Source organism: Molothrus aeneus, chromosome 19 (genome assembly GCF_037042795.1).
Source record: "Molothrus aeneus isolate 106 chromosome 19, BPBGC_Maene_1.0, whole genome shotgun sequence".
Classification (NCBI taxonomy): Eukaryota; Metazoa; Chordata; class Aves; order Passeriformes; family Icteridae; genus Molothrus; species Molothrus aeneus.
The window spans coordinates 8,039,737-8,061,016 of NC_089664.1; the positions used below are offsets into that span (position 1 = coordinate 8,039,737).

At 47.7% G+C, this 21,280-nt stretch overlaps 1 protein-coding gene across 5 annotated transcripts in view; it reads right to left on the reverse strand.

The window, feature by feature from the left end:
* Positions 1–21,280, reverse strand: part of VAV2 (vav guanine nucleotide exchange factor 2) — a 120,611-nt gene that overhangs the window by 53,340 nt on the left and 45,991 nt on the right. The window lies entirely within an intron of this gene.

The window sequence follows — 21,280 nt, forward strand, 5'->3', positions numbered from 1 at the left end:
CACAGAGACTGATTTGATGGCCCTGGAATAGTGGGAGCAGTGAGCTCAGCAGCACCCATGGGTGCTGGATGTGCTCCCTCCTGATTAAAGATATTACAAAATTGGCTCTTAAGCGTGTAACTAGGGAGGGCTGGTTTGCATGGCTTTGTGATGGTTACAAAAAGAGCTTGTCCTTTGGGAAAGGAGGGTAATGAGGCAGGGGAACTGGGCTTTTCCCATGCAAATTACAGGGGGGAAAAACCACAAACAAAACTGGCTTGGGCTTGGAGCTTGGCTCAGGTGAGCACCAGGCAGAACCTCCCACTCCACACCCCACCACAGCCCCTCTGCTGTGTCCAGCTCCTTCCCCTGCCCCTAATGAGCTGTTCCCTAATGAACCTGGCAGGATGCCCAGCTCTGAGCAGCAGAGGAGGGGGCTGGAGCGTGGGAAGGTGTGGAACACGTGGCAGGATGTGGGCGCTGACAGCCCCTGCTGAAAGCCACCAAGCTGTGCTGGGCACTTGGCCCGGAAAGAGGGGCAGGAAGGGGGGAAAAAGGCAAAAAAAAAATAAAAAAAAAATCCTTAAAAGCACAAATTAACTTCAAATGCTGGTAAATGGGTTTACAGAGGCACTCTGCAAACCCTGAGCTGCCACAAGGACACCTCGTGCCCATGTGTGGGAGCATGGGGAAGGGAGCAGCAGCAGGACAGGTGGTCCAAACCTTGGCCAGGATGCTCTGGATGGATCTCTGCAGGCTGTGGGGAGCCTAGAAAAGGCTCAGAGCCCACCTCATACTAAGCAGGGTGGTTGTAAGTATCGTATCTGTGTTTTCCATGGATGTAACAACCAGGAATAATCAGGGGAAAGGGTCCTGCAGGCAACTCCTGACCCCACAGCACTGATGCAAAAGGAGAGGATGGACAGACAAGCCCAAAAACGGCCCCAATATTTGTCTTATGCCATAGGGAACACCAGGACAGGCTAAACTTTGTCAGAAATCAGCTGCTCCTGTTAAACATTTGAATTCAGTCAGATTTAATTCAGTTTACTCCCCAGATTGTGGGCCAGCTGCTCCACAACCTCCAGGTGCCAAAGGGCTCCAGGTCCTTCTCTGACCCCAGCCCGTAACTCAGGCTGCCCAAAGTCAGGCACTCAAGCAAAACCCTCATCTTGAGCCATCCCAACAAACTTTTCCAGGGAAAAGCCCCTGTCAGAGGCACCCAAAGTAAAAAACTGCTCAGGCAGAGCATGGAAAAGGAGCAGCTCACGTTAATTCCTGGTGGTAGAAGGTGAGACAAGGGCATGGCTCTGCTCACAGCTGTCACCTGGGCTGTCCTCATACCTGGAATTCTGCACTCAACTGGCACAGGTCACCCAGAAAAGCTGTGGCTGCCCCATCCCTGGAATTGCTGAAGGAGGCTTGGGGCAACCTGGACTAGTGAAGGCGGGACAAGAGGGGCTTTAATGCCCAAATTCTGCGGTTTTATCACTCCAGGACCAGACTCTCAATTAAAAAGCTGCCAGCCCAGCCAGCACTGCCCATCCCAGCCCTTTCATCAGCTCCACCCTGAGATATTCCAAGTGAATTCCAGACTAGGGGACTTCCAAGGGTTCCCTGCACGCTGCAAGGAGAGGCTCTCCTGCAAAAACACCCCCCCCCTTTCCCCCAGTATTGATTGGATTTGTTGAAACAGATGGAGAAAACAGCTAGTCAGATGCAAAACACGGATATCCAAACCTGCTTCCAAGAAACTGGCTTTAATCTGTATTAAATTTAATCCCTTTCGATCAAGGCCTGGGATGGAAGCAGAAAATATTACAGATTTTCACATACCTCTGGGTTCCCATTTCCTCTTGGCTCCAAAAGGGAGCTGGGAGGTCAGAGCAAAACATGTGGAGCACCAAAAAAGAAAAAAGAGGTTTAGGAAGGTTTTGCATGTGCAGGAGATATTGGAAGCATCCATATGAAACCAATCCACTTGCACAAAGAGGAATTTACCTATTGGAGAGAGAGAGAGAGAGAGCTCAAAATTCTCCTTGCCTGATTTCCTTCATCATTATCCCAGGTACTAAAGGAAAAAATGCAGCTGTGTGTAAAAACAACACAAAGGAAAGTGTTTAAAAGCCTTTTTTTTTTTTGTTTTTTTTTTTTTTTTCATTTTGCAGAGCCCCCAATTTCTGGAAGGGTCACAGCCTGCAGTGAAATCCTTTCCAGCCCCAGAGCTGGTGGGAGATGCCCAGGCCACCTGCAGATGGACAGACCAAGGTTTGTCCCTCCCTGCCACACCCAGGGGTTTGATTTTGGAGTCCCCATCCCACTGGATGGAAATTTCCCACCTCAAGGGAGGCACCTGCAGCTTAACCCTTCACGGGCTGCTGTGCTCCAAGCCCTGAAGCTTTTCCTGATCCCTCAGGCTGGACTCATCCTGCAGCTCTGCTTCACTGCCCCCATCCCACCCTACCTGCACAGCATCAGCTCTGCCACAGGGAGCCTCAGGGAAGCCAAGTCCCTCCTAAAACCCTCCTGCAGCAGCAGCTGAACCATCCCAAGGCTGTTTGAGACCAGCTGTGTTTTACAAATCGGGAGAAAAACTCGTTTAAGCTCAAAGGAATTCCTGTAATTCCAAGGTACACAAAAGAGGCAGGAAGCAAACAGGAGTGTTTTGAGTGCACTGTAAAAGGCAGCTTTTAGAATTTGCCTGGGATGTGCTGCTTTGATTTGCTCCTAACCTGGCACTGCTGTGTTTGCAGGGATGGGAGACCTTTCCCAGTGAAGTTTTTCCTTCCCTGCAGCTACTCAGGGCTTGTAGCAGGAATCCCTCTTGGTTCTACAGATGGAGGGGCTGCTCCAGCTTCCTGCACAAGCACAGACCCACCTGGATGAAACACCTTCACTTCAGGTTTAAAAAAAAGGAGGTAAAAGGTTTAGGTTTAAAAAAAGGAGGGGGAAAAGGCCCAGAAGAGAAGGAAGGTGCAAAAAGAACTCGAGGTGCCCATGAGCTGTGGGAACACACAACCAGGAGAGGGCTGGAGCTCTCCTCTGCCTGCACCCCCTTGCCAAGCACCTCAAAAGAGAGTGACATTGAGCAGAAACACTCAGGAAGGAGACCAGTAGGAGGAGAAGCACAGGAATTCAGGATGAAGTTCATTTCCTTAGCCCTAATCCTCTCCCAGGCTCCAGGGAGGAGCGGCACCTTGTAAACTTGTGGGGTTTGTTATCATTGCAAACAGAATTCCCCCAAAGGCAGCCAGGCCTGAGCTGCAGCACTAAATGCCTGTTAAATATCCATGTTTCAGGCACTGGGGACACTTGGACACAGCACCAAAGCCCATCAGATCACCAGGGGCTGCTCCAGGACCCTGAAAGCTGCTCCTCAAACTGGGACATCTCCTGGTGCTGCAGAGCTTCACCCTGGATTGTTTGCAAATGCCAGGTCCTGGTTTCACGAGTAACTAAAAACCTCTGATAAGATCACCTCAAGCATCCTACAGCAGCTCAAGTGTGGGGCACAAGGAAGCAAACTTCTCCTTTCTAAACCCAGGAACCCTGAGTTCAGACCATGACTTCAGCTCTCAGCCCTTCCTCCTGAGCTGGAGGAGGCTCCCAAACGCCACAAAGCCACATTCAGACATGAAATCAATCAGGGAATCATTTACCCATCCCCTGCACCACTCTGAGAACGTCTGCAAGCATCCAGCAAGTCTGGAGAGTAACTGACATGAACTTCAGCCCTCCAATATTGCCAATTTAGCTGCTGTTACTGTCCCTCCCAAAGTTTCTCTAAGGACAGAAGGAGTGATGCAGGCTGCCACTCATGGAGGCAGGCAGGAGAATATGAGAATATCCCCCCTGCTCCCTCCTCCTGTCCAGAGGGAAGGTTTCACATCAGGAAAAAATGCCCAATTTATCCAGGTTATTGAGAGCCATCACAGGGATTCACTGCTCTTGACACAGAAAAAAAACCCAAACATTCAAAGCTGCAGGAAGTTCTGGTCGAACCTTTAGCTGTAGTAAGGAGAAACTCCTCATGTATTTTCACCAGGCTGTTTCTAGCCACTCATTTTCCCAGTCCTGAGCACCTAAAGCAGAGAGGGATGTGCCAGGATCCTGCTGCTGGTCTGACCCTTCCCTTCCTCAGCATCACCCAGCTGGACACCTCAGTCCCCTCCTGTCAGTCCCCAAAGTGTCACCTCTGGGTTTCCTGGAAAACAACTGTGTTCAGTTCCCAATTCCTGGAAAACAACTGTGTTCAGTTCCCAATTCCTGGAAAAAATTGTGTTAAATTCCCAATTCCTAGAAAAAATTGTGTTAAATTCCCAATTCCTAGAAAAACAGGCAGCCAGCAGGAGCTGAACCAGGGTGTTCAGAAGTCTCAGGGTAGGGAGGAGCAGTTCAGAGCAGAGAGGAGAAATTCCCAGCTCCTGAGGCAAGGTCAGATCACCTTTTTCTGTGAGTTTGCATCATTTTTTGGGAAAAAAAAAACCCAAAAAACCAAAAAAACAAACCTACAAATGTTTACATTCTTATTCTGTAAGAAGAGACCAGTGTTAAATATCAGAGCTCCCGATTTGTGTCTTTTGTTCTTCCTCACTGCACAATTCCTGCTCACTTTTCCAAGAACTGTTTCCAAAGGAAGAGAAAGGGAAAGGACAGCTCTCCCAGGCCGACAAACACTACCAGGAGCTTTTCTCTCTGCAATTATTCCGTGTTTGACACAAATGAAGCCTCTCCAGACTGAGCAGTGCAGCAGCAGAGCCAAGACATCCGTGTGCTCTGGGTGCTGCTCCTCCTCTTCCCTGCCCTCCCTGAAGGAGATAAAAGGATTGGGTTTTATTTTATTACAGATTCTGCTTTGCTGGTGAAATACCTTCCAGAAATAAATGTTATTTCAGAAATAAAAAAAAGGGTTTTCCATCAATCATCCCCCGAGCACAGAAACAACCCTCACTTCCTCTGTGATTCAGTTCTCAAAATAGCAAGCCCTGAATTTCCCAAATCCATGATTCACTGGAAGCATCAAGAGGTTTCCAGACAAAACTCTCTGTCTGGAGCAGCCTCCCACCCCTGGGCAGGCAAATTCCTGGCTTGGGCTTCCCAAAGAGAATGGCACATGGCACAGGGACCTCTGACACCGCCACATTTTTTCCCTTTAATTAATCCTAGGACATCAATTAATGCATTTCCACCTGCAGGAAGGCAGGAGAGAGCAGAAACCCACAAGGCATTTTCCAGAGATGCCCAGAAACCACCTCCCTCCCTCTCATCCTGTAACAGAGGATAAATACACCCACCACAAAGTGCTTTGATTTGACTGAGGATTTTAAATTTAGCTGCTGCTCTGCCTCTGCACGCAGCACATTTACTGCTCTGGGGGGTGACTGAAATGTGCATCACTCCCAGCAAAAGGGCCCAGAAAAGAACTGCACTGAAAAAAAAATCCAAAATTGGCTCCTCTGACAGGGTGCCAGGGCTCACAAATGACAGGGTGGAAGGGGAAGCTGGATGGATTTCCACAGTCACTACTGCACACAGGGTGAGAGAAGATGATCTAAGTCCCTTCAGGCCTAACAAATCCATACAGCTGTAAAAAAAAAAAAAAAAAAAAAAAAAAGAAAAAGGAAAAAATATCATAGATTAGATCTTGTCTGTCTCCAAGAAGAAAAAAAAAAAAAAAAGGAGTCAGGCATGATGTTTTCAGGCAGTGATTTAAAGAATGCAAATGGCTTTGTCAAGGATGCTCAGGCAGATCCTCCAGTGTGAGCTCAGCTCTGCTCAGGACCTGCAGCGAGCCAGGATGGTTGGAAACAGCAGGGAGAGCAAAGACAGAGCTGGGGAGCCCCATCCTCACATGGAGCAGCACGTGGGGGGTGCTGGCATCCCAAGGGAACACCATCCCCATGCCCCCAGCATCCCCCAGCATCCCCCAGCTCGCTGTGCAGCCTCACAGCAGCTCCCCAAGTGTCACCAGCTGCTTATCAGCTGCTAAAAACGCCTTTAAAAATTAATAGGAACAGATTGAGCAAGTGTGGAACACGCAGGGAGCTGAAGCTTTGAGGGATTTCGACACGGAGACGTTCAAACCCAGTGGGCTGGGGAGAGCCAGACTCGGTACAGGAGAGAAAATGCCAAAAATGCACTCACACATCATCACACAGAGAAAGGGAAATGTGGCTTCATGCACCTCCTCCCAGCCCTTTAATCAGAGTTCAGAGACAAAGAGCAGCTGGGCTGTGCACTGTGGTCAGCCTGGGGTTGTAAGGGAGGGAACAAAATGGGATTTATCCCTGTGTGAGTACAGGCTCCCATCACCACAGCCCCCTGATGGTTCCAAGGGCTCAGGTTTGAACACACAATGCTGGTAAAGGTCACCAAGATGGATGAGAGTCCTTGAAAACACCCTGTGCAGGAGGGAACGAGGGTCCCAGCAGCCACAAAGGGAAAAAACAGGAAAAAAGGAACAGCAATTGCTGGTGCCAGCAGGGCAGAGTTATCAATAAATGACAAAACTTCATCCCAAAGGCACTGATGCAAATGTGAGGATGAGATCAGAGAAGTGACTGCTGTCAGCCCAGGTCTGAGCAGGTCAGAGGGTCAGGGAAAACTCCTCCCTCGAGCTCCTGTCCAGAACAAAGAGATTTTTGTAACCAAACAGGTAAAACTGGTTTCTGTCCCGTGGAGCTCCTGGAAATGCCTGGCAGGTATTTACTTGTGGGAAGGGAACAGGAAACTGGGATTTTTTTCTCAGCATTGGCATTTTCTAACTGCCAGGAAGAGCACGTTAAAATCTTACCACTGCACAGGGCGTTTCACAGAGCACAAAATCCCCAAAATCCCAGGTCAGGGTGAGCCCCTGCTCAGGTGCCTCATGTGGGGCATGAAAATCCCACTGCAAATAACTGCACATGCTTAAAATGGCAGCAATGTCTGGAATTCCCAGAGGAAAAGCTCAGCCTGGTGTAAAACTCAAAAATGAGGAGTGGGATAGAGAAAAGAGAAAGGGTTTTCTGTTCTCATCAATACTAAGGAGCATTTTGCTTTTGTCCACTGAAAAAAGGCAATGTTTCCTGTATGTCCACAAACCAACAAAATATTTTCCAATTTTAGATTTAAAAAAAGCCAAAAAAAACTCCCTGAAAATTGAGTTTTAATGGCTTTTCCCCCCCCATCTGCTATTAAGGCTGGTTTTTTTTGTACAAAACATCTTTTTTCCATGCCATATTTTGGCCAGATGTAGACGATGTGCTTGGACTGCAGAAAAGAGCATTTGACAGCATTACCAAGAGATAACCAGGCTTTGCAAAAGCAAAAACCTCTTATTTGACATCAGCCCCTCAGCTCCTCGCCAGCATCATCTCCAACCAGCCCGCGGGGAGGAGGCACCTGAAGGGTTTGAACAATTCCCCATCAAAATCAACTCCGCTCGGCTGATGAGACTCCCACCAAAGCATCAAGACAAGTACGAGACAGGCTGTGAAAGAGGGAAAATCCGCTCTTGTCAAAATGACATCCCCCTGAGGAGCGCAAGCCCCACAGAAGCGTTTGTGTCGGTTTCGGGCCCCGCGCTCTGGCGGGGACCTGAATGATCATGTTTGACTTCTTGAACCATTTAACATCCACGCGCTCGGCTTTGCAGCTGGAGAAATCAAAATCGCACGTTCGAGGGGCTAAAAGGGGGGGAAAAAGGGAAAAAAGGAAAAAAAAGAAAAAAAAAAGGGTTGACAATGTATGGATATTTATGCGTTGTCATCTGTGAAGAGAACGTTCAGCTGAGCAAATTCCCTCCCCCCTTGCTGGCTGGAAATGGGGTTTGGAGTGCTGGGACTGGTCAGTGAGGGCTTCACGCTGAACACAAACGCACATCCCACAGCTCAGGAGAGAATTTTAAATGGAATATTAGGAGCGGAAGCCCAGCCAGGCCCATCCACAAATCCCACAAAACAAGCTGACATCCAATGGTGCCTTTCCAACAGCATCTCCCAAATGATCCTGGAGAGCCTGGTGCTGCTCCCAGCCATGCTGGAGGATTCAGACCTGTGGAAATGCCCATTTCTCCTCTCTGGATGCTGGCCCTAGCAGCACATCTGTGTTCCTGCCTTTGTTTGCCTGGGGCCACATCTGTCCCCAGAGCTGCTCCTGCACTGCACGGTGCCATCAGGCTGTAACTGATCCCTCACTGCAGGAAAAACTTCAAATAAATACAACTACAAATCAAGAAACAACGCAGTGCAACCTGTTAAGGGAACAGCTGGGGTGCTCCATGCCTGTTGTCACTGGGATTTTAACTTCAGAGCATCTCCCCACCCTGGACACCGATGAGTCACTGGTGAATCTGCATTTGGGATGTAAAATGTGGAGCTCTGCACTGCTCCATGTGCCACCCCCCTTCCCAAAGCCCCTCTAAAGCTGCGTGACACTCAGACAACAGAGTGGGAATGATAAAAGCTTTGATGGGGAAAAACTATGCAGAAAAAGGGCCAGCACTGTATTAAAGTATATTAAAAAGCCAGCACGGAGAGCAGTTCAAACAGCTCCCTGTAAAGCAGCTCAGCTCTCTGGGGCTCGGTTTAACAGACATCCTTTTATTAGAAAAAGTCGCTGAAGAAGGTTGTTTAGCACTTCCAATAAAGGATAGGTGGATGGGGATGGAGGTTTTGTTTGGTTTTTTTTTCATTAAGATTACAGAAGGGTTTGGGGCTGGAAGAAAGGGAAAAGCTCCAGATCCAGGATTTTGTTTCTGCCTCATTCACGAATGCACGAAAATCTGAACTGGGGGGGGTTCCCTGACTTGGAGGGTCCACCAGTTATCCAGGTGGTTTGAGCTGAGGAATAAGCACTTGGATGATGGAAATAAAGAAGGGAATGCCAAAGAAATAAAGGGTGATGAAAAGAGAGGCTCTGCAGCCAGCCCAGCATCTCCCCTGCCCCACGCACTCCTCTGGCACAGCTGGACACAGCTGGCTGGCACATGGGGTGAAGAACACAACATCTTTCATCCCAAAAATCCTCAGACTGGAATGCAAGAGTCTGGCAGAAGCCTCCAGCTGCACCATTTTGCAGGGGAAAAAAAAAAAAAAATCTGTTTTGTGAGCTCCACAAAAGCCATTGCAGCAAACAAGGAAGGAACATCTTCCCTGGCAGGGCAGGCAGGGCAGGGGGGTTCCTGAGCTCTCACAAGTGGTGGCTGATGCTCCTCATCACACAAGAGCTGCCAGTAAAAAAATCCAACCCTGCTCCTTCCTGCTGAACCTTGGGTCTGCTCCAACTTTCTCACTGTGGCACGTTATTAGTGCTCATTACCACCAAGATTTCAGAGTGCAGCAGCGAGGTTGGGTTTGTTTTCCACCCAGTTGTGCTTCCCTCAAACCTCAAATCTCAGCACAGCAAAGAGAGGGGGCAAAAGGCAGGAAAGCAGTGAGAAAAAAAAATACCTAAAGGATTATGGCATAATCTTGGAAAGACCACGGTACTGTCCAGGCCCTGAGTAAGGCAACACCAACACCCACCCCAGTTTTTCATCAGAACATTAAAAAATGATGCAAAATTGCCTTGGAGATCAGAGAAAGATGACCAGGGAGACCATCTGGCTTTAACCAGCTGATTTTTGCTCCACACACCCCTGTCCCCGGGCACACCTCAGATCTAAGCTCAACACTGCATCATCTAAGCTCAAACATGGCAAAAACAGGCTGGAGTTTTTAACACCAACCCCACTGCATCATCTAAGCTCAAACATGGCAAAAACAGGCTGCAGGTTTTAACACCAACCCCACTGCCTGGCTCTTCCTGCTTTGAGCATGAAGAGAATGGGAATTGAGACATATAAAAAATAGCACTGTTAAAAATAACATTAAAAATGCTCCTCTTTGGGCCCTGAGGCCTGCAGAGAAAGATGTTTCATTATCCAAGTCGAAGAAATTAATTATGCTTTAATCGTTTTTTCACTAAAAAAGGCAAGTCTTTTTGGCTAGCTTTGCTCTTGAAGGGGAACCCTGAGCCAAGCTCCACTCCTCCTTGTTCATCTCGTCCAGGATCCAACCCAGGGCTCACTGGAGCATCTGGGATCATCCCCTGGACCAGCCCCCCAAGCTCTGCACCCCTCCATGTCCCAATTAATTAATAAATAACACCATTAATAAACATAGCATCAGGTCTGTGTGCAGACAGCAGCTCCAAGCATCTCCTCTCCTCCTCCAAAAAAGCCAGATCCTCGTTTCAGGCACAAAAATCAAATTATTGTCACTTTTAAGGGGGTCAGACAAGTTTGGCATCACAGGAATGAGTTGAGCATCACAGCCCCCCCTTCCCTTGGGGTCCTCCAGGTGTGAGTGGGACCCCCCTGGCCCTGGGGTGGCTTCCAGAGCCACGGCCAGTGCTGGATCCACTGCCTGGCACTGCAGCCAGGTTTCCATAGAAACAGGGGGATAGCACACAGGAGCTAAATCTTATTTACTGAGTTAAAGAAAAGGGCTGCACAAGCTGTAATTTAGTCCTGGGGTAAATATGACATTATGAGAAACACAAAGATTTCCACCATGGCAAGGAACGTGGCTTTTCACTGCTGGTTTTTAACTTTAACATCAATTATTATAATAAGATTAAGATAAATCAGTGCATACCACCTTTAAAAAGTTCCACTGCCTGCATTTCCTAATACATACTTACATATAATTTTTTTATTAAATGCTAAAATTATTTCCTCTTCCCCAAGCAGAAATAATCCCACTAACAAATGAGGAAATCTACATTTAGTAACAGGTTCTGCTTTGGCCATAGCCATCATTTAAAGCAAGCATCACGACCTCAAGTCCAACAGGATGCTCTCAAACTGCAAACTCTCCCTTTTTTCCCAATAGATATATTTAGACCAGACCAGAATTTCTGTAACAAACCACTTCTGGACACCTGAGGGCAACGCTGCTTGTAAACATTTGATTTTGGGTGCATCCCTTGCTCTCTGCTAAGGAGGAGGATCCCTTGTGTGCCCCCCAAAAAACACCCCCACAAAATCCGTCAATGCTTTGAATATTAAGATTTATAGGTTGGAGATATCCCTCAAATCACTCTGCCTTGCCCTGCACATTGACAGGCCTGGAATATGTATTATTTGGGATGAATAATACATGATGGCACTGAAAATCCAGTCCCAGCTGAGCTCCAGCAAGGAGCCAGGAAGGTTTCTGGGACCACACTGAGCTGGCTGCAGGGAGCATTTATCCCTTTGCTAATGAAAGGAGGTGCTGCTCCAGCCTGGAAAAGGGGCTGGAAAATCCTAATTAATGAATGGTATTCAAACCCCAGCACGTCACTCTCTGTGACAGCCCCAATCTCATCCCATCAGAGAGCCTGGGGCTCACTCCAGCCCTGGCTGATGGGAACAGGCTCAGTTTAAAATAAATGAGGCACTGGAAACATTTCCTTACTGGGGGGGACAGGGGGGTGAAGTCAGGAGAGGTCATTGAATAAAGGGCACCTGCAAAATTTGGGGAAGGATTGTTTAATCCCCTTTAACTGAGCTCAGCCACCCTAAAAAAGCCCCAGTTTTGGAGGGCAGTGGAACCCAGCCCTGCCCAAGGGATGTGCCACATTTTCCATGTCACATCATCCATCTGATCACAAGCAGAGCAGCCCCAGCCCAGCATTTCCCTGTGCTGGACCAGCCCCAGAGCCCAGGCTGGGCATTCCAAATTGTCCTTTTTAAAATGACCATGGAAGTGGCTTTTCAAGGCAGCCTGACAGCAGCATCTGATGTTTTCTCATTAGCTGAGCTGGGATGACATTGCTCATGGCTCTGCCAGGGTAATAAAGGAACCAGCCAGCAAACAAAGCAAAAATCAATATGGATGAGTGTAATATTTGTCATAATGTCTTTATTGTGCACAGCCTTCCTCATGCAGCTATTCATAGACACATTTTCTCCTCTTTTTTTTTTTTTTCCTCACAAGGAATGAAGTGATGGGAAATGTTCTTATTCCACACCAGAAAACCCAACACTGAAGAGTTCATAAATTAAACCCAAACACGAGCAGATTAAACCCCCATACCCAGCCTAACTGCTTGGAGCTGATTTTTCACACCCATCCCGAAGGCCCAGGTGCTGCTGGTGGCACTGGGGACCCCCGGGTGACACTGGGGACACCCAGGGCAGGGAGCAGGAAACGAGCTGAGCCCCTGGAAGCAGCAGAGGAAGAGAAGCCACGCTCCAACAGGAAACTCTGCAAGCAAACACAGCAGAAGCAAACATCCTTTCCAAAGGCATCCTCTCCATGGCAGCCCTGACCCCAAAGCACCCAAAGGGAGGGGAAATGGGGAGCACAAGGGCAACAACAACTGCAGCACAAACTGGCACCTCCAACAAGGATCAGCCTGCCCCAAAAGAGGAAAAACTTCCAACTCCCACCAGATGCACCAGCCAGCACCTCCCTGCAGCCTGACTCTGCTGCCTTTAAATTCACTTTTGGTCAAGTGAATGATTCAAAATGAATTGGTTTTTGGTGAGAGCAAATCTTTCACCGAATCCTCCAATCCACGAGGCAAACCAAGCCCACCATCAAAAGGCACCTGGACACTTCAGAGCACCTGGGTGGATGCAGAAAAAGCTCTTTTTATTTTAAAATCTCCAGTTCTGCTGCTACTGCCAGGCTGAGCTTGCCTGCAAAGTAACCCAGAGCTGCAATCCCCAGGCTGCACCAGCAACCAGCACCCACCTCTGCTGCCGTCATTTGATTTTAATTGGTCCCAATCAGGGCACAGCTGATTGTCCCCAAAGCAGGAAAATCATGGCTTTTTTTCCAAGCAACTGGTTGGAAATGACCCAAATGACCCAAAGGGAGTGGGATTGGGAGCTCTGGGGGTGAAACACAAGCAGAACAACAACTGCAGCACAAACCGGCACCTCCAACAAGGATCAGCCTGCCCCAAAAGAGGAAAAACTTCCAATTCCCACCAGATGCAACCAACCAGCACCTCCCTGCAGCCTGACTCTGCTGCCTTAAATTCACTTTTGGTCAAGTGAATGATTCAAAATGAATTGGTTTTTGGTGAGAGCAAATCTTTCACCGAATCCTTCAATCCACGAGGCAAACCAAGCCCACCATCAAAAGGCACCTGGACACTTCAGAGCACCTGGGTGGATGCAGAAAAAGCTCTTTTTATTTTAAAATCTCCAGTTCTGCTGCTGCTGCCAGGCTGAGCTTGCCTGCAAAGTAACCCAGAGCTGCAATCCCCAGGCTGCACCAGCAACCAGCACCCACCTCTGCTGCCGTCATTTGATTTTAATTGGTCCCAATCAGGAAAATCATGGCTTTTTTCCAAGCAACTGGTTGGGTTTTGGTACCTCCAGCAGGGGTTTTGAGTTTAATAAAGGAGAAAAGGAAAAGCAATGATTCCTCTGTGGCTTTGCTGGTGGTGAGTAAGCAAAAAGCATTGATTAAAAATGAGCAATGAGAAGAGGAAGCACCTCTGTGCTCCATAAACACTCAGGACACAATGGTTTATACTGTACAGAAATGGAACTCAGGGAAATAAATGAGCTCCTTCTGAGCCAAAGGATGGCAGGATGGAAGCAGCACTGCAGGAAGGGACCCCTGAGCTAAACAGGAACAAGATAACAACGAGAAGGATGGAAAAGCAGATTTTACCTGGCTCAGAAGGATGGAAAAGCAGATTTTACCTGGCTCAGAAGGAGTCAGGCTCTGCTGGACATTCCCAGCCTGGCTCCCAGCAGAGCTGCTGCCTTTCTAACACAACACATATAATATTCATTTTAATATTTGTGTGAAAAGCCAATCATGAAATAGGCATTTTTCACAGATCCACGACCAAACGCCCGTGCAAGAAACAGAAATCACCAAATTCCCTGTGCATGGAGGGTGGGGGAGGTTTGGGGAGGGTCTGGCAGAGCTCAGGCTCTGCACCAGCACCAAGCCCTGGCTGGGGGCTCATCCCAGGGGAAGAACAGCTGGAAAATGGTGGGATTTTGGTCTGGAAACAGCATCTGATGGAGGCAGGCCTGGGGGGAGTGAGGGGGGCACAAAGAGAGGGCAAAGCAGGGAGACAGGGGTGGGAAAAGGCTGGGGGTGTCTGAGGCCAAGGCTCTCTCCAGGATTTACCCCAGAGCAGCGAATCTGCACTAACAGGAGTAAAACAAAGAGTGATGTCACCAGCTCCATCTGCTTCAAATTTGCTCTGAGCTTTCAATCTCCCTAATTAAAATACAAAAAAATAAAAAAAGAGAGAGATAAAAAACCAAAAAAAACCACCAGCATTTGCTCAATGAACCCAAAACAAAGCAAACACCCCCATACATCCACAAAATGCTCAAAACATTGGCACTGGGAAGCTGAAAGGAGTTATTAAAGGTTGTAAAATACAGCAGCGTGGGATGGCACAGGTAAACAGGTGAAGTAGTATCATAAGCTGTAGAGCTGATAAAAATAGTAAAAAAAAAATTAAAAAGGCAAGAACAGAATTCATAAGGCCACAGCAATTTCCATTATATTCTATTTAACCTATTAATGACTGTTCCAAGACAACCAAATAAAAATTCTATTCAAAAGAAGGAAGCCTGCCTGGGCAGAAGTAAATAATAAAGAGATAGGAAGTATTGGTTTATACACCCTGCTGGTCTGGGAGGTGAGCACCCAGCCCTGGGTGCCAGAGCAGGGAGCAGGGATCTGCTCTGGGGGCTGATGCTCTCTGCTCCCTGTGCAAATGGAAAATCCAATGAGGCTGGCACCACATCACGTTGTCACCTCCTGTGAGGTCTGGTGGCAGCTCAGAGATGTTTTTTCCCAGTGAGCTCTTGAGCAGAGAGGAGATTCACCGGCAGCCTTGTCCTTGCTTCTCCACATTTTACATCATTTTTCTGCTGAGCTATCTCGTGGCTGCTGCTTAGCTCTCATCACACTTGTGCTGTCTCTGAGGCCTGCCTTTTGCAGCTTTCCCAAAACCCTCTGAATTTATAGATTCCCACAGTCAGAGATGTTCTTTTCCAGCGAACTCTTGAGCAGGAAGGAGATTCACTGGCAGCTCATCCAGGAAAAGCTTTGGGCAGCTTGGGATTCCCCCAGGAACACCCCTGCAATCAGGAGAACCAGCCCAGCAGAACCTGGCAGAGCCCAGGTGTTGTTTTGATTTTTTTTTTAGGGTTTTCTGAGTTTTCTGATGTTTATTTTACATCCTCGTAACGAACTTTTCTACACACTTTATGGAAATAATTTATTGTTTTGCGTTCTCGTGTGGAGGAAGAGAAATTTAATGGATTGTTGGCTTGCTCAGCGTCATTGGAGAGGTGGCACTTTCACCCTCCAATCCACTGGGAATTTGGGAAATCTATAAATGTTAAGAGTCAGAAAACCAAAAACCCCTGTTTTTACCTTGGAAAGAGCAGCAAACCCACATTGGTGTTGTTTTGTGCCCCACAGCAACACCCAGGGAGCACCTGCTGAGGAGCCACCACGGTGTTTGCCCACAGAGTTTGCCCCAATTTCACAGCAGGTCAAAGCAATCCTGGCAAACCCCAGCTCCAAGGTGCATTTCCCAATTTCCACAGCTCCAAGGTGCATTTCCCAATTTCCACGGTTCCAAGGTGCATTTCCCAATTTCCCCAGCTCCAAGGTGCATTTCCCAATTTCCCCAGCTCTAAGGTGCATTTCCCAATTTCCCCAGCTCCAAGGTGCATTTCCCAATTTCCACACCTCCAAGGCGCATTTCCCAATTTCCACAGCTCCAAGGTGCATTTCCCAATTTCCACACCTCCAAGGTGCATTTCCCAGTTTCCCCAGCTCCAAGGCGCATTTCCCAATTTCCCCAGCCCCAAGGTGCATTTCCCAATTTCCCCAGCTCCAAGGTGCATTTCCCAATTTCCACAGCTCCAAGGTGCATTTCCCAATTTCCAGGGTTCCAAGGTGCATTTCCCAATTTCCACAGCTCCAAGGTGCATTTCCCAATTTCCACACCTCCAAGGAGCATTTCCCAGTTTCCCCAGCTCCAAGGTGCATTTCCCAATTTCCCCAGCTCCAAGGCGCATTTCCCAATTTCCACGGTTCCAAGGTGCATTTCCCAATTTCCAGGGTTCCAAGGTGCATTTCCCAATTTCCCCAGCCCCAAGGCGCATTTCCCAATTTCCACACCTCCAAGGTGCATTTCCCAATTTCCAGGGTTCCAAGGTGCATTTCCCAATTTCCACACCTCCAAGGTGCATTTCCCAGTTTCCCCAGCTCCAAGGCGCATTTCCCAATTTCCCCAGCTCCAAGGCGCATTTCCCAATTTCCAGGGTTCCAAGGTGCATTTCCCAATTTCCACAGTTCCAAGGTGCATTTCCCAATTTCCACAGCTCCAAGGTGCATTTTCCAATTTCCCGAGCTCCAAGGTGCATTTCCCAATTTCCACAGCTCCAAGGTGCATTTCCCAATTTCCACAGCTCCCTGCACCCCTCAGCTGCACCCCAGGAGTGCTCCCTGCATCAGCTGCTCACGCACTGTGAGCCCTCCCTGCAGTGCTGAGGCTGCAAATCCAAATGAGCCCAAATCTGCCAAACCATCAGAGCTTTCACAGCCTGAGGAAAACCCTCCTAGAGATCTGCTGGAGCATCAATATTCTCCAAAAAACTCAGCGTGGGGCTTGTTTCCTTAAATCACAAACAATTCCAGGCCCTTACCTCCCTAAAAATTTAAACCTATACGATTTTTAAATTGATTTATTATGGATACACCTGTATTTCAGCAGCTGGTTCTTCTCCCCAGATGAAAGCCATTTTCCCAAGTTTATCCCACAAAACCTCTGGGCATCAGCAATATTGGGATACAGAGCTGCTGCTTCACTCCTTTAATATCCCACAGCTCCTTGGGATCTGATTTATAACTGTAGCAGAAAACCTTATTGGAATCAAAACTAATTTATAGACTCAGGAGGGGAAAAAAAAACCCACAAAAAACCCCTGACATCTTCTAGATCACACACCGTCGCTGTAAATCAATTTCCATTCTGTGCCCCTGGTGCAAGCTGCTCCCAGCCTGGGTGAATAAATGCCAGGAGTAATGAGTTTGGAAACAACCAGCAACAAAGAAATGACAGCCACTGAAAAATCCTCCCCCTGCCAGGAAAGCCCAAGTGCAGATTAAAGCAATTACCAAAACCCAAGTGATGAGGCAGAGGAGATGGGGAATTTGAACAAGGAGCTGATTTTCTGTCTTTTTTTTTTTTTTGTCTGTTTTACCTTCCCCTTCCAAACAAAGCCACAGCAGGTGCTCAGTCCTCTCCTCCCCAGCAAATGAGGAGCTCCTCATTGTCGAAGGGGCAGTTTTGATGAAATTTGATGAAGAGCAGCAATTTTGGATGTGGGTAATGAATATCCCAGAGATTTGGGGCAGGGAAAGCTCCTGGAAATCAGGAGAGGGCTGGACATGGAAAGGAACAGCAAAGAGCCTCCCCTAAGGCAGCCAGCACCCACAAACACATCCTGGGGTCAGGCAGCAAATTTCCTGCAGGAGATCTCTTCCCTCTGCTTCTTTCTGCCCTGTCTTGCTGCAGTTTGAAGATTCTCCTCATCAATGGTGCCTCATCCCCCTGAAGGTTTGGGCTTTGGGGGTGGAAAGCGTCATTTCACAGCCAAATCCAGCTGGAGAAACACCACAGCAAGGCACTAAATGCACCACAGCCACCTCCTCACACAGCAGCACTGGAAATGTCACCAAAAAAAATCTCGTTTTTCAACATGAAAAAGGTGGATGAGCAGTGGATAAGAAGTTTTGAGGTGCTCTGTATCAACAAGAGCACAGCCAGCTGAGAAACACAACTTGCAAACTTTGCCCAAAGACCTGAAAATCCTCCAAGTGTGACCTCCTGGGTGCAAGCATCCCTGCAGAAGGCCTGGCTGTCACCAAGAAGATGCTTCCAGTGCCATCTGCTCCTCTTTGGAAGCCTCAGCTCCAGGGGCAGAGACAAAACCCTTTGTTTACCAAACCTGTGCTCCTCAAGGCATCTCCTGGTGCTGGCCGCGCCTCCCTCACTGGGATTTCCACTCACAAAGAGGTTTGGGATGCTCGAGGAAGAAGAGAAAGGGATGTAAAATCATCCACTTTTACTATTTCCAAAGATCAAATCCAAACACAAAGTCTGGCTGACAGCAATCAGCTCAGGATCAACCAGACAACACTGAGATAAAAATTGAATAAATAAACTCCCAAGAAGGTGCAATCGTGGATGAAAGCAGGGCCCAGGTGAGACTTTGATGCTCAGGGCATCAAAGCCCTCCATGGCAGAGGACACAGGCACTTCCAGAGGCACACACCTCCCACCTGGGGATTATTTGGGGCTGTTTCTGTCGAGTTTCCAAAGAATTTGGCAGCTGCAGCCAAGGATCCCAACAGCCCCTGATAAGGAGTGATGCTCTGACCACTGGAATCGCTTGATGTATGGAACTAATTTGAATTTCTGCATCAGAAATGCAAATTCAGCCCTGGGGCCATTCTCCTGGATGTGGCTGCTGGCACACACAGGGCTCCAGAGGTGAGTTTTATAGAAAATAAGAGCAAAACTAATTACTGCTCCCAGAGCTCTGAAGCTTTTGTTGCAGCTCAGGAGGGAAAGAAACAAAAGACTGGTGTGAAAAACCACCAGGGTGACTGGTATTTGTCTGCCACGAAGAAAAGCCTGGCTAAGACAGATCTGCTGCATTCAGGGCAGTGAAAGGCAGTGCCAGGTCCCATCTGTCCCTGTCTGGTGTGCAGGGAGGGGGGGATGCTGGCCGGGAGGAGGTGGGTGCCAGGGCAGGGCTCTCCAAAGCACCCAGGGATTCCTCAAAACACCCAGGGGCTCCTCAGAGCACCCAGGGAGTCCTCAGAGCACCCAGAGATTCTTCAGAGCACCCAGGGGTTCCTCAGAGCACCCAGGGAGTCCTCAGAGCACCCAGGGGTTCCTCAGAGCACCCAGGGAGTCCTCAGAGCACCCAAGGGTTCCTCAAAGCACCCAGGGGTTCCTCAAAGCACCCAGGGGCTCCTCAGAGCACCCAGAGATTCTTCAGAGCACCAGGGGTTCCTCAGAGCACCCAGGGAGTCCTCAAATCATCCAGGGATTCCTCAAAGCACTCAGGGGTTCCTCAAAGCACCCAGGGGTTCCTCAGAGCACCCAGGGATTCCTCAGAGCACCCAGGGGTTCCTCAGAGCACCAGGGGTTCCTCAGAGCACCCAGAGGTTCCTCAAAGCACCCAGGGGTTCCTCAAAGCACCAGGGGTTCCTCAAAGCACCCAGGGGTTCCTCAGAGCACCCAGGGGTTCCTCAAAGCACCCAGGGGTTCCTCAAAGCACCCAGGGGTTCCTCTCACCTCAGCTCCCTCCAGGGCTGGGTGCTCTGGGGTTTTTAAAACAGGACTGTCCAAAACTCTGGGGTTTATAAAACAGGACTCTCCAAAGCACCCAGGGATTCCTCAAACCTCTCAGGGATTCCTCTCACCTCAGCCTGTTTATAAACTCCAGGCCTGGGTGCTCTGGGGTTTATAAAATAGGATTCTCCAAAACTCTGGGGTTTTTAAACAGGACTCTCCAAATCACCCAATGATTCCTGACACTGCAGATCTCTCCAGGCCTGGGTGCTCTGGGGTTTATAAAAAGGACTCCCCAAAACTCTGGGGTTTTTAAAACAGGACACTCCAAAGTTCTGGTGTTTATAAAACAGGACTGTCCAAATCATCCAGTGATTCCTCACACCTCAGCTCTCTCCAGGGCTGGGTGTTCTGGGGTTTATAAACCAGGATTCCCCAAGTTCTTTAAAAAACTCAAGTTCTTAAAAACTTTAAGAACCCCAGGGTTCTTAAAACAGGGCTCCCCAAAACTCTGGGGTTTGTAAAACAGGACTCTCCAAAGCAACCAGTGATTCCTCACACTGCAGATCTCCCCAGGGCTGGGTGCTCTGGGGTTTATAAAGCAGGACTGTCTAAATTCTGGGGTTTTTATAAAACAGGACTCTCCAAACTCTGGGGTTTATAAAACTCTGGGACCCTCCACAGCACCCAGGGATTCCTCACACCTCAGCTCCCTCCAGGGCTGGGTGCCCTGGGGTTTATAAAACACTGATGTGTAAAGAATTTGGAGAATTTCTAGGAATGAGCCAGGTTTTTTAAAAGAAGGAACATTCCTGAGGCAGGAGGAGAGGCAGCAGCATGTAATTTTTAAAATATATTTTAAATGTAATTTTTATATATTTTAAATGTAAATTTTGATATATTTTAAATGTAATTTTGATATATTTTAAATGTAATTTTGATATGTTTAAAATGCAATTTTTATATTTTAAATGTAATTTTTATATGTTTAAAATGTAATTTTTATATATTTTAAATGTAATTTTTTATATATTTTGAATGTAATTTTGATATATTTTAAATGTAATTTTAATATATTTTAAATGTAAATTTTGATATATTTTAAATGTAATTTTGATATATTTTAAATGTAATTTTGATATATTTTAAATTTAATTTTTATATGTTTAAAATGCAATTTTTGTATTTTAAATGTAATTTTTATATGTTTAAAATGCAATTTTGATATATTTTAAATGTAATTTTTACATTTTTAATGCAATTTTAATATACTTTTTATTAAAAGCTACTGTGCCCAACACTGGCTTGTGTGACTGAAGGAGAAACCCCCTCTGTGCAAAGCCTGGCAGAAGTGCAAGGGAAGCATTTTCCCAGTGATTGACAAGATAAAGCCTCCCCCTGATTGACAGGACAAAAGACTTTTGTTTTCAGCTGATAGGCAATGCAGTAATTTTCTTTAAACGGCATCTTTTCTCCCCAGGTCCTTCTGGAAAAAGCACAACCCACAGGCTGGAGCCCATATTGAGCTGTATTGATCCCCTGCCCTGGGGAGGAGGCTGAAAGCCAATGATCACCACATTTTCCATGGTCCAGAGCCTGAAGAACCCAAGAAAATCGATTATTTGAGAGCCAAGGCTGCTCCTGTAGGAGACACAATCCCTGTGCAAACAGGGACATCTCACCCCATCACCCTCGGGGTGAGCAGAGCCTGCCCTGAGAGCAAATCCTGCCCATCCCTGCCTGTTCTCCTCTTTTTCCTGCTCTCACCAGCTCCCCTTGTCCAGCAAAAAAAACCAACAAAAATCAATTCAAGCCATGAATGCTCTGGTGACAAACCCATGCTGCACATCCCAAACTGCAGAAGCCCTGACCCTGCCAACGCTTCCGTGGAGAAGAAATTCCATGCGCGGAGAAGAAATTCCACGCAGAAAACTCATCCCAAGGTTGAAGTCTTCCCCTCAGGAATGACCTTTCCAGCTGG